Source organism: Miscanthus floridulus, chromosome 6 (genome assembly GCF_019320115.1).
Source record: "Miscanthus floridulus cultivar M001 chromosome 6, ASM1932011v1, whole genome shotgun sequence".
In the NCBI taxonomy this organism is placed as follows: Eukaryota; Viridiplantae; Streptophyta; class Magnoliopsida; order Poales; family Poaceae; genus Miscanthus; species Miscanthus floridulus.
Window position 1 is genome coordinate 145,856,300 of NC_089585.1, and position 13,640 is coordinate 145,869,939.

Here is a 13,640-nt window from a genome sequence, read left to right on the forward strand (position 1 = left end):
CGGCCTCGAGCACCGCCTGCACCCCAAAAGAGGCCTCAGCTACCCGGGAGACCTCCTTCTCCAACCCTGCACCAAGACAAGCGGGATGGGGTTAAGCACAAAAGGAAACAAGCTGACCAGGGGCGCAAGCCCACGAGACTCACCCTTGGCTTTCTCCCTCCAGTTCTTGACCTCAACCCGAGAGGCCTCGGCCGCCCTGGAAGCCTCCCTCTCCAACCCTGCATCACATCGGGGAGTTAGGGGTCGAACGCAAGAAAAACAAATAAAACAAAGGGCGCGGCTCAACAGGACTCACCCTCGGCCTTTTCCTTCCAGGCTAAGGCCTCGACCCGAGAGGCCTCGGCCACCTTAAGGGCCTCAGCCACGGCACCTTTCATCAGCACGTGCGTGCCCTGCTTCGCACCTAGCTGCTCAGCAACGGCCTTGGTAGAGGCCTCCACTTGTTCGGCCTGAGACCTGAAGGTGTCCCACTCGCCGGCCACCCGGGTCAGCTCCTCCTCTAGCTCCTTGATCCGTGCCACCAAAGGGGCGGCCTGCTCCCAAGCCATGGCTGCCTTGGCCTTCATATCAGCATAGCAAAGGCGGAGGTCCTCCACCTCCGTGCTCCACGCCGATAGAAGCTCATTGGCATTGGCGAGAAAGTCCTTCTACTGCCGGAGCTGGTCCCAGACGTCCCTCTCCCGCCAGAGGAACAATGACTTCCCGAGGGACCAGGCCTCGAGCTCCTAGATAGGTAGAACGGACATCAAGCATGGCGAGAAGATTCAGGAAAAGACGACACATTACAAGAAAAGAAGACGCGTACCTAGGCGATGCTGGGTAGGTCGTCAGCCACAACGGACAGTGCTGTCCGCAGTGACCACTCCACCAGCTAGCAAAATTGCTCGAAGGAGTCCTAGCGTCCCCACTCGGCCGCATCCTCAAGGGCAAACAGAGGCTCCCCCTCAGGGTCGTCCCGGCTCCGCCACAAGACCCGCGGGCTATCCTACCCGTGGGGCTTGGGTCGTACCTGAACGAGGGCCAAGCTCCCCTTGCCAGAGGTCGGAGCTAGCTGCTCCACGGTGCTGGCCACCTCGGCATCCGCCGCCTCCTTCCCCCGGGAAGTATCATCGGAGGAGATCGAATGGACCTCCACTTCCTGGGCACTCTCCTGCGATGGCGGCGGGCCTTGGACCGGGGGCGGTACTGAAGCTTGCCCCACCCCCGTCTCCGCTTCCTGGGCCACCAGCTCTACCGTGCCCATGCCGGCCTCCGCCACCTCGGCCTCGGTGGTCCTAGACGCCCCGGCCTCCGTCGCCTTGGCCTCGAAGGACCTAGGGGCCTCGCCCTCGCCCTCGGTGGCCTCAGCGATTGAGGGCACCTCGGCTTCATCTGGCTCGAGGGCCTTGGCCTCGTGGGGCATAGGCGCCTCCTCCCCCACCTGCCTCGTGGCCACCTCGGCAGCCTCTCCTTGAGCGACTGGCTCCTTTGGGTCAGCCCTAGCCAACGCCGCGCCGCGCTGTATGGCGACTTGCGCCTCCACCACCCATTAGGCGATGGAGCTGGTGCTCACCTTGAGCGCCTTACGTGGCGCCAGGGCGGGCGCTTCCGCCTGATGCTTCTAGCTGAAGGCAAAGCATTCACGAGGTCAGCACACAGATAAAGAACGAGTAGAAGATACTGCAAACTCCATCGACAAAACACTTACCCCGAACGGGGACACAACACCTTCTGCACTGCGCCCCTCGTCCTCTGCAACGGCGGTGGCGGCAGCGGTGGCACGACCCCCATGTCCGTCGGTGCTGGCCGGCCCTCACTGGACCCCAGCACCGCCTCGACCCTCTGCGGAGGCTGTTGGGTCGCCTCCTCCGTCACCTGCTCTGCCTCCGCCGTTGAGCCCACCGGGCTGACGATACGCTTCCCTAACGCCCGGGCCTCGGGCGTGTCGGCCTCAGCCCTGGGGCGAGCGATCGCCGGCCCTGAGGCGTCCTCTCCTCCTCCTGGAAACGCCGGGCTGCTCGCCGATGCCCTAGGCGCCGTCCCCCTGATGTCAGGGAGATGGTCCAGGGTACCCCGCCCTGCCTCGCTCTCGTCGTCATCGCTCGAGGAATCCGACAACGACGGTGACGGAGACGGCTCCACCGGGAGACCATCGTGCCTCTGCTGCCGGCGACGTTTCTCCAGCTCGTCGCGCTCGAGGTTCTTCCTCTTGCGCCTTGCCTCCTTGGCGTCCTTCCGCTTCTTCTGCGCCTCAGCATGCGCCCTATTCACCGCCTGCCGCTCTATGTCCTCAGGAACGGGCGGTGGGGAGGCACGCACATCCCTCATCCCCTATAGGAACGGCGAATGCAAATAAGGGAACAGGAAAATGTAAGGAGCAAGGAGGCCTTGGGGGCCATAGCGGCGCGTGACTCACCAGAGAGATGTACCCCCACATCGGGCGCATCAGGAACAGGGCCAGACCACTGCTCCTCAGCCGCCCCTCCACCGTCTCTCTCACCCGACATAGAATCTCCTCGTCGGAGAGTTCGACGGCGGACATCCGGATGCCATCGATTGGCTCATCCGGTGTCATCTCAAATAGGCGCTGCCGCCGAGCCATCAGCGGTAGCACCCTCTGGTGGTGGAAGGCTGCCATGACCACAGCCACCGTAAGGCCACGGCCCCGCAACCACTCCAGCGCCTCCAGGAGCGGCCACAGCTTGGGCTGATCAACCACCATGACGCCGTACCTCCACCTCTCCGGCTGACTCTGCACGACCCGCCCAGTATAGGGGGGAAGTCTGTCGTCGTCATTGCGGAGGTAGAACCAGCTGTGGTACCAGCGACGGTTGGACGATGCGAGCTGGGCCGGGATGTAGAGGAGCTGCTGGTCTTGGCACACTTGGAGAGTGCAGCCGCTGGCCCTCATTGCCTTCCGCGTGCCCGTCGTGCCCGTCGGCTTGGTGGTGAGCCCCGCCCAAAAAAGGTGGAGCCACAGCTCCTAGTGGGGGGCAATGCCCAGGTACCCCTCGTAGACGGCGATGAAGATGGCCGCCTACGTGATGGAGTTGGGGTTGAAGTTGTGGAGCTCCACGCCATAGTAGTGCGGGAGCGCCCGCATGAACCGGTCTGTCGGCAGGCCGAGACCACGCTCGTGGAAGGCCACGAAGCTCATGATGTAGCCATCGCGTGGCCTCGGCTCTGGCTCGCCCCCCGAAGCAATCCACTCCGGCCTGGTGGGGTCGGTAACCGGGTGGAGGAGGCCGTCATCGACGAGCGACTGCAGCATCTCCATGGACACGTCGGACGGACCCCAAGGATCTGCCCAGAGGACAACAGCACCGTCGGCCATCAGTGCGGTGGAGAATGCGGCTACGGCGGTAAGGCTCGCTCTCTCTCTCTTCCTCCCCCTTCTCCCTTCTTCTCCCCGATGCTCTCTTCCTCTGTTCTTAGCAACTGCTCGAGGGAAGAAAGGGGCGAACGCAGGTAGGCAAGGTAAGGAGGGAAGGGGCGAGGCTCGTCATGTATTTATAAGGGAAGGGGGCGAAACATACGGGCATTGAAACCGGGAAAATTTTCCTCAGAACTGGCGTAGTTAATCCGGATCCGATTAAATCGCCCACGCGTCCACCTTTTCCTTATTAATCGTGCGCACGGTAACGTCCCATCCGTAGACATCGCGTCGCATCCGACCGCAGCGACGGCAGGCGCCGTTCCGTCTCCCCAAAAAACCATCTCAAAAGGCGCACCTGCCATTGTCAGCCGATGGGAGGGGAATACCCCCACCCAATTCCTTTCAGACGAAGGAACTGGGCATCGAGCCCGTTATGGTCCAGGGGTTTGAAGGCTAGGCCCCCGAGGGTCTCGACAGCCGCCCTAGGATAACAGAGTCAGGGATGACTATGGGTGAGCCCATATATGGCCGAGGTCCAAGCAAGCGATCGCTTGGGATGCCCTAAGTCGTGTCCGAGACCGGCAGGGAGGTCTCTAAATGGGATCCCACCATAGGGAGGCACCAAGCCCCTAGGGCCAATCAAACAGCCCTGGGACCCACTAGAGAAGCCCTCTAGTACTTTTGGAGTACGTCTCTGGACCGCTAGCCGACCCCTATCGAATTGGGAACGGGCCTCCATTCGGACTTACCCGATAACAGCTCATCGGAAGTGTCACCGCTCACGCCCACCGAGGGTAGCCTGGCATATTCCACCCCTCCTTCTGAACGAAAAGGATGCGTGAGGGCCGCACAAAAAAGCTAGGGAAACTCCTGATCGCCCTCTCGCTCCGTGTAGAGGCTCGGGGGCTCTTCCTACAACCAAGCCGAGACCCAGCGACCCAAACTTGCACTCGAGGGCTTGGCAAACAACCCCTCCTTCCGAACGAAAAGGATGCGCGAGGGTGGCACAAAAAAGACAGGAAAACTCCTGATCGCCCTCTTGCTCCGTGCGGAGGCTCGGGGGCTCTTTCTGCAACCAAGCTGAGACCCAGCGACCCAAACTCGCACTCGAGGGGCAAACATTCCCTCCTTCCGAACAAAAAGAATGCGCGAGGGTCACACAAAAAAGACAGGGAAACTCCTGATGCCCTCTCGCTCTGTGCGGAGGCTCGGGGGCTCTTCCTACAACCAAGTCGAGACACAGCGACCCAAACTTGCACTCGAGGGCTCGGCAAACAACCCCTCCTTCCAAACGAAAAGGATGCGCGAGGGTCGCACAAAAAAGCCAGGGAAACTCCTGATCACCCTCTCGCTCCATGAGGAGGCTCGGGGGCTCTTCCTACAACCAAGCCGAGACCCAGTGACCCAAACTCGCACTCGAGGGCTCAGCAAACAATCCCTCCTTCTGAACGAAAAGGATGCATGAGGGCCGCACAAAAAAGATAGGGAAACTCCTGATCGCCCTCTTGCTCCGTGCAGAGGCTCGGGGGCTCTTCCTGCAAACAAGCCAAAGCCTAGCAACCCAAACTCGCACTCGGGGGCTCGACAAATGCAATAAAAGGCATCAAGCCTATTATGGTCCAGGGATTCGAAGGCTGAGCCCCCAAGGGTCTCGACAGCCGCCCTAGGACAAACAGAGTCAGGGATGACTATGGGCGAGCCCGTACATGGCCGAGGCCCAAGCAAGCGATTGCTTGGGATGCCCTAAGTCGTGTTCAAGACCGACAGGGAGGTCTCTGAATGGGATCCCACCATAGGGAGGCACCGAGCCCCTGGGGTCAATTGAACGGCCCTGAGACCCACTAGAGAAGCCCTCTGGTACTTTTGGAGTGCGTCTCGGGACCACTAGCCGACCCCTATCGAATGGGGCACGGGCCTCCACTCGGACTTACCAGATAATAGCTCACCGGAGGTGTCACTGCTCGTGCCCACTGAGGGTAGCCTAGCATACTCCAGCCCTCCTTCCGAACAAAAAGGATGCGCGAGGGCCGCACAAAAAAGACAGGAGAACTCCTGATCGCCCTCTTGCTCCGAGCAAAGGCTCAGGGGCTCTTCCTACAACCAAGCCGAGGCCCAGTGACCCAAACTCGCACTCGTGGACTCAGCAAACGCGGTAAAACCCCTCACTCAACATGAGAAAAGCCCCTGGAGGAATAAATTCACTCCTCCAGGGCCTCGGGGGCTACACCCGGCGGGTGCGCTCGCGCACACCCACCGAGGCCCCGGCTACGAAATATCATCCCGTCAGGAGCTGCCGTGAGCCAAGTCTCGTCAAAACCTCAGGAAGAGCGCTCACACTCTCCCCGAGGCTCAGGGGCTACTATCAGGTACCATAAAAAGGGGGTCCCCTAAGCAAGGACCAAAAAATCACTTAGAACCCTATAAAAATCGAAGCCAAGAGACAACTACCGGCAAACCTCTACCTTATCCGAGACTCGGCTGGACCGCCCAGCCCACCTTGAACAGTACCCCTACTCGCCTGAGGCTCCACCCGTAAGGCCTCGGACGAGGTGCTGATTCTCCGCCTCGTTCGAGGCCCCGCACGTAAGGCTCGAACGAGGTGCTGATTCTCCGTCTCGCTCGAGGCCCCGCACATAAGGCCACGAACGAGATACCGATTCTCCGCCTCGCTCGAGGCCCCGCCCGTAAGGCCTCGGACGAGGTACCGATTCCCCGACTCGCTCGAGACCTCGCACGTAAGACCTCGGACGAGGTGCTGATTCTCCGCCTCGCTCGAGGCCCCGCACGTAAGGCCTCGGACGAGATACCGATTCTCCGCCTCGCTCGAGGCCCCGCCCGTAAGGCCTCGGACGAGGTACCAATTCCCCGACTCACTCAAGACCTCGCACGTAAGGCCTCGGACGAACTACCGATTCTCCGCCTCGCTCGAGGTCGGCTCGGCAACAACCCTGTCACCTCCGCCTTGACCAACTCCTCTGACATGACGTCACGTCCAACTAACGCGTTCAACCACTCCCGCGATATCAGTCGAACGACGGCTCAACACAGCGGAGTGGCCGACGAGACGTGAGTCACCTCGATGCCATGTCGTCTGGGATAGGACGGGGCAGGGGTTACCGGCCGCTGTGCTTGGCACTGCGCCCACGACTGACGCCCATGCTGCACTGTGCTACCTAACCCCTGCTCTGAGGACAGCGCGGCGTGGAGAGTCATGTCCGGGTCCCTGTAGCCTCGGAATCAACGAACAAAGATCAACTGCTCCCTCCGAGCCTCAGCTATCTGCTTCGGGGTCTCGGTCGCCTCGGGACTCGCGCCACCGAGCCCCCACAGTGGTTCAGCCTCTGCACCGACTGGGCCTCGGCTCTCTACGTAATCAACATACAGCGACTGGCACGTCGTCTGCAGTACGCACCATACCCTGCGCCAAGCCGCAGGAGCTCTCACGTCGCATAGGATCGGGCGTGACCGGCGTGTCGCTCCAGTACACCAAGGACAAGACCGCTCCATCGACCATGCCACCACAGTGACGAGCTGCAGGGCTCGGACACACCGCCCCCGCTCACAAAACGCCACGTAGCGAACACATATAACGCCTCTGTGCCTCTCTTCGATTATAAAAGGGAGTGACCGGAGCCGCTTCTAGGGAGACACACGGAGACGAGCGAACTCACGAGAACACGAACTCACGCGCAGACAGAAGGTAGACTCACGCATAGGGACACCCAGGCACACACGAACAAGCAACTCACGCCACTACGCAGAGACCTAGGGCTAGCTCCCTCTCTCGCCCTGCTTGTAAGCCCCTACTACAAGCACTTTGGTGTAAGGAATATAAGATCGATCTCTCAGACTGGACGTAGGGCATCTATTGCTTGAACCAGTATAAACCTTGTGTCTCTTTGCATCACCATCCGGGATTAGGGACACGCAGTACATTTTCAGTAGTTGGTTGAGGGCTCGCCGGTCCAAAACACCAACAAATAATAAAATAAATTATACAAGTCCTTAGTAATCCGCAAGACGAATTTATTAAGCCTAATTAATCTGTCATTAGCACATGTTTGTTGTAGCACCACATTGTCAAATCATAGACTAATTAGGCTTAAAAATTCGTCTTGTAAAGTAGTCGCAATATGTGCAAATAGTTATTTTTAGTCTATATTTAATACTCCATACATGTGTCCAAACATTCGATGCGATAGAGATAAAACTTTATGGGAAGAAACTAAATAAGGCATAATATTGAAGTTTGGAGTTGTATGCTAGGACGGTCCAGCCTACAGCTATAAGACCTCTGAGGACGCTCGTCAAAAGCGCGTCATTTGTATGTTTAATTTCTTCTTCTTAATTACAATAATACGTAAATCTTTTACGTATTCGAGAAAAAAAATCATCGTCTGTTAGTAGAAGAACTGAATCTATAAACAATCAGTTTTCATTATCATTTTTGCTCCATGACTCCACCCTTCAGCATTAGTCAATCGCCTGGTGGCTTCCGTTGAACGGAGAGCGCACGAGGCATGGAAATTTTGCTGTCTTACATGTGCACGTACGGAGTACTTACGAGTTATGACACGGCACGCTTCTGTGCCCTTTTCGTTAAGGGGTGTTTGGTTTCTATGGAATAAAGTATTTTAGACTAAAATCTGTATTTTAGTTGAACTAAACAGCTAAACATTTGGATTAAAAGTGGACTAAATTTCTTTAGTTCTTTAGTCCATAAAACTGGATTAAAATGGACTAAAAGGTGTTGGAGACACCCATGCCTCTTATTTATTATCCTCTCTCTCCACTTTAGTTCATTTTAGTTCAAGAAACTAAATATTACTTTAGTTTATTTTTAGTTCATAGACTAAAGTGGACTAAAACTTTTAGTCTTTGGACGAGGAACCAAACATGTTACACTCTCTGATGGGAGTTAGGACAGATGCATGGCACTCGCCGATGCCCAAGATGACGATAGAGATGCAGAGAAAGCCGATCAAGCATCTGAACATGCAACCCAAAAAATTGAATCATAGGTCCGGAGGCTCGCCTTTCGTGTTTCTTTTTTGTTGCCAGCATGCTTAGAATATGGATACGTGTGCCTGGGCCATGTCAACTTAGTGCCTTGTCAAGTCGTCAGGGATCATGTCCAGTGGTGTCGAGTGCTTTATTATTGGACAGAGGACAGTCCATGTGTGTCTATAGTGCCGTTATTTTCGCTAAAAAACCAGTTAAAACACTATTCGACTGATCTGAGAGAAAATTACTGTTCCGATTAAAAAAATAAGCTGAAAAGTACGGATCAGAAGAGAAACGGATCGGCCAGAGTCGACGCCTAAAGAAGACGGGAAAAAGGGTTTCTGAGTGTCCTTTACGTGATTAGATGAGCGAAGCTTCGAATCGAAAGCAGTGGCAAACAAAAAAAAAAAAAACCGGTTACAGCTCCTGAAACATCCTCAAGGAAACAAGCTTGTCTGTAGCTGTAGCTGTAGCGATCGGACGATGTGGAATTCTAGTTTGTCAAAAAAAAAAAAATTGCGTGTGTGGTTGGAGCTAGTAGACGGCGAGCATCTCAGTATTTCCACTCGTCGGGACTTGTCATGCGAGAAGCGAGGGGTACATTTAATCGGCTAATCGTTGATTCAATCAACGTAGTATATTATTTCTTGGAGTATCGTATACGTACTCGGTCGGTAAAAATGAGACCGTGCGCTATGCAGCGTGCTTCTGCAGCCACACCGCACTCTCAAGTCTCTAGAGATGGACGACGCTATGCATCGAACATCACTACATCAGAGAGACTGATTTTTTTTTTGGAGAAATGTCAGAGAGACTGATGCGGCTATAACTTACGATTACTTTGGGCTGAAATTTCGTTAGGAAAAGGAAGCCCAAGAAAAATCAGTAAGTTGTTAGTACCATGGCCCAAAGATATTGGAGTTGGGGAGACACGCGAGAGTTAGTCCAAGACGAGACAGGGCTCATGAAAGGCCTGCACGGCCAAGCTCCGAGTCAGACATTCAGGCCGAGCAAGACTGATGGAACTCTGTTTCACTTGTCTGATCACGCGTATTTCCCCTTTTTCTCACCCAATATAGTATTCTCAGTATTTATTATATATAGGAGGAAACAAACGGAGCTTTCAGATTAAATCTCAAGGTCTATAAATCACCACATTAGTCAGAGGGAACAAATCAAAATGTCCGTAACAATATATTGATAAAGGAAAAAGTCTACGTAACCCCCGGACCCTTGTCCTATGCCTAATTCACCCTGAACTATAAAACCGTATATCAAGCACCTTAAATTTCTCCAAACCAGTTATTTAACCCCTTTTAGTAGTTTTGGTCCTTGGTTTTGCTGACATGGCAGTTCAAGCTGGTTCACCTTGACACGTTGACGCTCAGGCCTCAGGCCACGCAGCTCGCCACCGCAACAACAGCCATGCCGCAACCGGTCTGTCGCCGTGCCCCCTCCCTATCTCCCGTTTCTCGCTCCTGAGGCCAGCCGCATGGCAGATGATAGCACCGCGCATGCAGCCGTTGCCCCTCATGGCCACCAGCTCGTTGCCATCTCCGGACGTCATTGCCAGTGCGTTGTCGCCCACTAGCATAATTGCATAGGCCTCCCTCGAGAGCGTCGGCCCTGTTCGCTTGTCTTTTCAGTGTTTTTCTCTCATAACAGATCAACGTTCAATACTTTTCGACTTGTTTTTTTCAGCGAAGCGAAGAGGGCCTCCGAGCTACCTTGAGTGCGCCGAGGTCGAGCACGCTACACTTGCCAGGCATAACGCCCCAGTGGGTGCTCCAATTCGGCGCCTTCATCGTCCTCTGCGGAATGCGGTGTGCGGCCTCGTTGCATGCAGAATGCTGCTGGGCGCCGGCTCTCGACACCTAAGCTGCCTCGCGTTGATGGACCTCCGTACGTTATCGGTGGAGCTTCCGCGGAGCGCCTGGGTTTGAGTTGCGGGGTTTGGGCGTTTGGCCTTCCCCGGGGCCGTAGCTAGGTGGGCGTCATAACTCATACGCTGATATGCGCCCCCTCCGCAGAGTAAACGTATTTGAACTTTTGGCGAGTAGTAGAGTACACATGTAGTACAGTACACGACTCGTTGCATGTGTATCCCTATCACCGAAGCTCTAGCTTGCTTCCTTACATCAGGTACACACGTGATAGGGTTCATGCACAGCTTGCTCCATCTTCTCCCATTAAACAGAAGACATAAAAGCCAGAGCAATTTGCTAGGTTCCTTCGTCGCTATCTTCTTGCCTCTCCAAAGAGCACAGATTATGCATGCACACGGGCAGTAAAAGCTTCATTTGCTTCTTTGTTGTTTTCTAAATATTTTGCATGGACACCGGGGCCGGATTCAGTGGCGGAGCCAGAAAATATATACAACGGGACTGAACAAAATATATAGTACAATATGAATTTCAAAATATATATAGGGATCAACCGTATACTGTATATACCACTAAAATTATCACTAACTATGCTTACATCAAATTTGTATAATGTAAAAATCTTGATGGTTTTATTGATACTTGAAATATCATGGCAAATAAAAAATGTTAAAGGTACTCACGTGTTTTTAGTTAACACTAGTACTCTAGATGTATGGATTATTCCATCCAAGGTCCCGTTCGCTTGTCTTAAAAATGGCTTGTTCGGCTTCTTTTTTCAGCCGGAACAGTGTTTTTCTTTCACAACAATTCAGCCGGAACAGTATTTTTCAGCCAGTTTCAGCCAAGTTTCAGACCAGCGAACGGGGCCAAAGTCATCATTTGCAATCTCCATTGCTAACGCCCTCGACTGCTAAAGCCCGCAAGTCTGTAGGGTAGTGTTTGGTTGACAAACAAGATGGAGTAGGATGGTCCAAACTCTGATACGTGGGACGGGATGATCCTCATTTTTTGTTTGGTTAGTTACGAATGGGATCAACCTATTTTCTGTTTGGTCTAGACACAAAAGGTGGGATCAGTTACTGACATGTGGGCCCTATTTGTCAGTTTTTATTTTTTATTTTTTTCCAACTCCTCTCCATGTCTCTTTCCATCGACCGCAGCCGCCCAAAGTCACCCACCGCGCCTCGTGCTCACTGCGTGCCGCCCTGCGCCTCCTCCTCTGCCACGTGCTGCCCCGCGCCCCTCCACCGGTGAGATAAGCCATGGCCCCTGCTGGCCCCCTTCCCTCCGCCACTGCCCAGATTATACATTCATACACGCACACACCGGAGCCACCATGGACGTCGCGCCTCTCTTCATTCCCCTTTCACTCTTTGCGCCGCCAGCGCCGGCCCCGCATTTGAGCAAGCGCCACCGGCGGCTGGCCTGCAGCTCGGTCCCAGCCTATCGACGTCGCCGCCGAAGCTGTTGCCGCCGGCTCTTAGGTCGTCCGCTGCCCCTTTCCTCCCTTTCCCGTCCCTCTGCTAGCGCCCGTGCAAGAATCTGCTAAGCCTGCTCAGGCCGCCGTTATACGCCGCCACATGTAGATGGCGTGTGTGCATCTGGTTCCCTTCCTATGACGCATGGGCCCAAACATCAACGTGTCTAGGTGAGCCAGCTTGGACTGCCACATCAACAAAACCGGGAGCCAAAACCACTAGAAGGGGTTAAATAACTCGTTTGAAGAAGTTTAGGGTGCTCGATACATGGTTTTATAGTTCAGGGGTGAATTAGACATAGGAGCAAAGGGCAGGGGGCTAAGTAGCCTTTTTCTATTGATAAATTAGCCACCATTCTCGTTATGCAAATAATTAAACCCAAAATGCTACTCCCTCCATTTCAAATTATAAGTCGTTTGGACTATTTTGGTATATAGATTTTGCTATGTATTTAGATACAACGAATGTCTAGATACATAGTAAAATGGATATACCAAAAAATCAAAGCGACTTATAATTTAGAACGGTACTCCCTCCGTCCTAAAATTTTTCATATAGATTAAGAACGTGGGCAAAGGATACATGTGCCCTCATCTCCATTCTTTTCTCGGAGAGTATCTTCTGGATTTGGTAGTTATCACTTGCACTAAGATTTTGTAGGTGTTTCATATTTTTATATAATGTTATATTTTAGGATAAATTTTAAACCCCCTAAAGTTATTTATTTTGGGTTGGAGTGAGTATTTTGTATCTATAAGTATCCATTCTATATCTATATCTATCTATCTATCCATCCAGCCATGGATCTACTCCCTCCGTCCACAAAAGGATGCAACTACGTGTTGTGTGCCAGCAAAAGTAGTTCACGTTTGACTAAATTTCTAATAAATAGTATTCACATTTACGGCTCCAAAATAATTTATTATAAAAATACATTTCATAATTAACCTAATGATATTTATTTGATATCATAAATATTGATACTTTTTTATCTATAATTGATTGAATTTAAGATATAAAACCATGATACTGTGCTAGAATTGTATTCTTTTCTGGAAGGAGGGAGTACTAATCAATGAAATTCTCACACTAGCCATAGAAGAACAAAACATCTAGCCATTAACTTTCATGAGATTGAATTATAGCAGCTCGGATTTAACTAGAGAGGCCATCTATTTGTTCCATGTCACATGTATAATTTAAAGCTAATCATTGTTCAAGAAAAAAATTGCCACATACGCTACTACACAAAACCACATTTATTAAAAAAAAAGTGTTACATTTACAAAATCAAATAGGTAAACTATGAAACCACATTTCATAAGATATCTAATGACACTAATTTTATTTTGTAAATATTATTATTGTTTCTAAAAAAACTCGATCAAACTTGACTTTAAATAACCCGTTTGAAGAAGTTTAGGGTGCTCGATACATGGTTTTATAGTTCAGGGTGTGAATTAGACATAGGAGCAAAGGCCAGGGGGCTAAGTAGACTTTTTTCTATTGATAAATTAGCCACCATTCTCGTTATGCAAATAATGAAACCCAAAATGCTACTCCCTCTGTGAAAGGTCCTAATATGGCTAGAGGGGGGGTGAATAGCCTATTTAAAAATCTACAAATCAACTAGAGCAATTTGATTAGTATGACAAATAGCAAAATGTAAACTTGCTCTAGCTCTACAAGAGTTGCAAGCCACATATCCAATAATTCTAGTTGCAATGATTACTAGGCACACAACTTGCAATGTTACTACTCACTAAGAGCTCTCAATCTTGCTACTCTAAGAGCTCCACTAGATGAACTTAAAATAACAAAACAAGCTCTCAATTCTAATTACACTAAAGAGCTTGCCATAACTAGTTTGTAAGAATATAAATGAGTAAGTAGGGTGATTATACCGCCGTGTAGAGG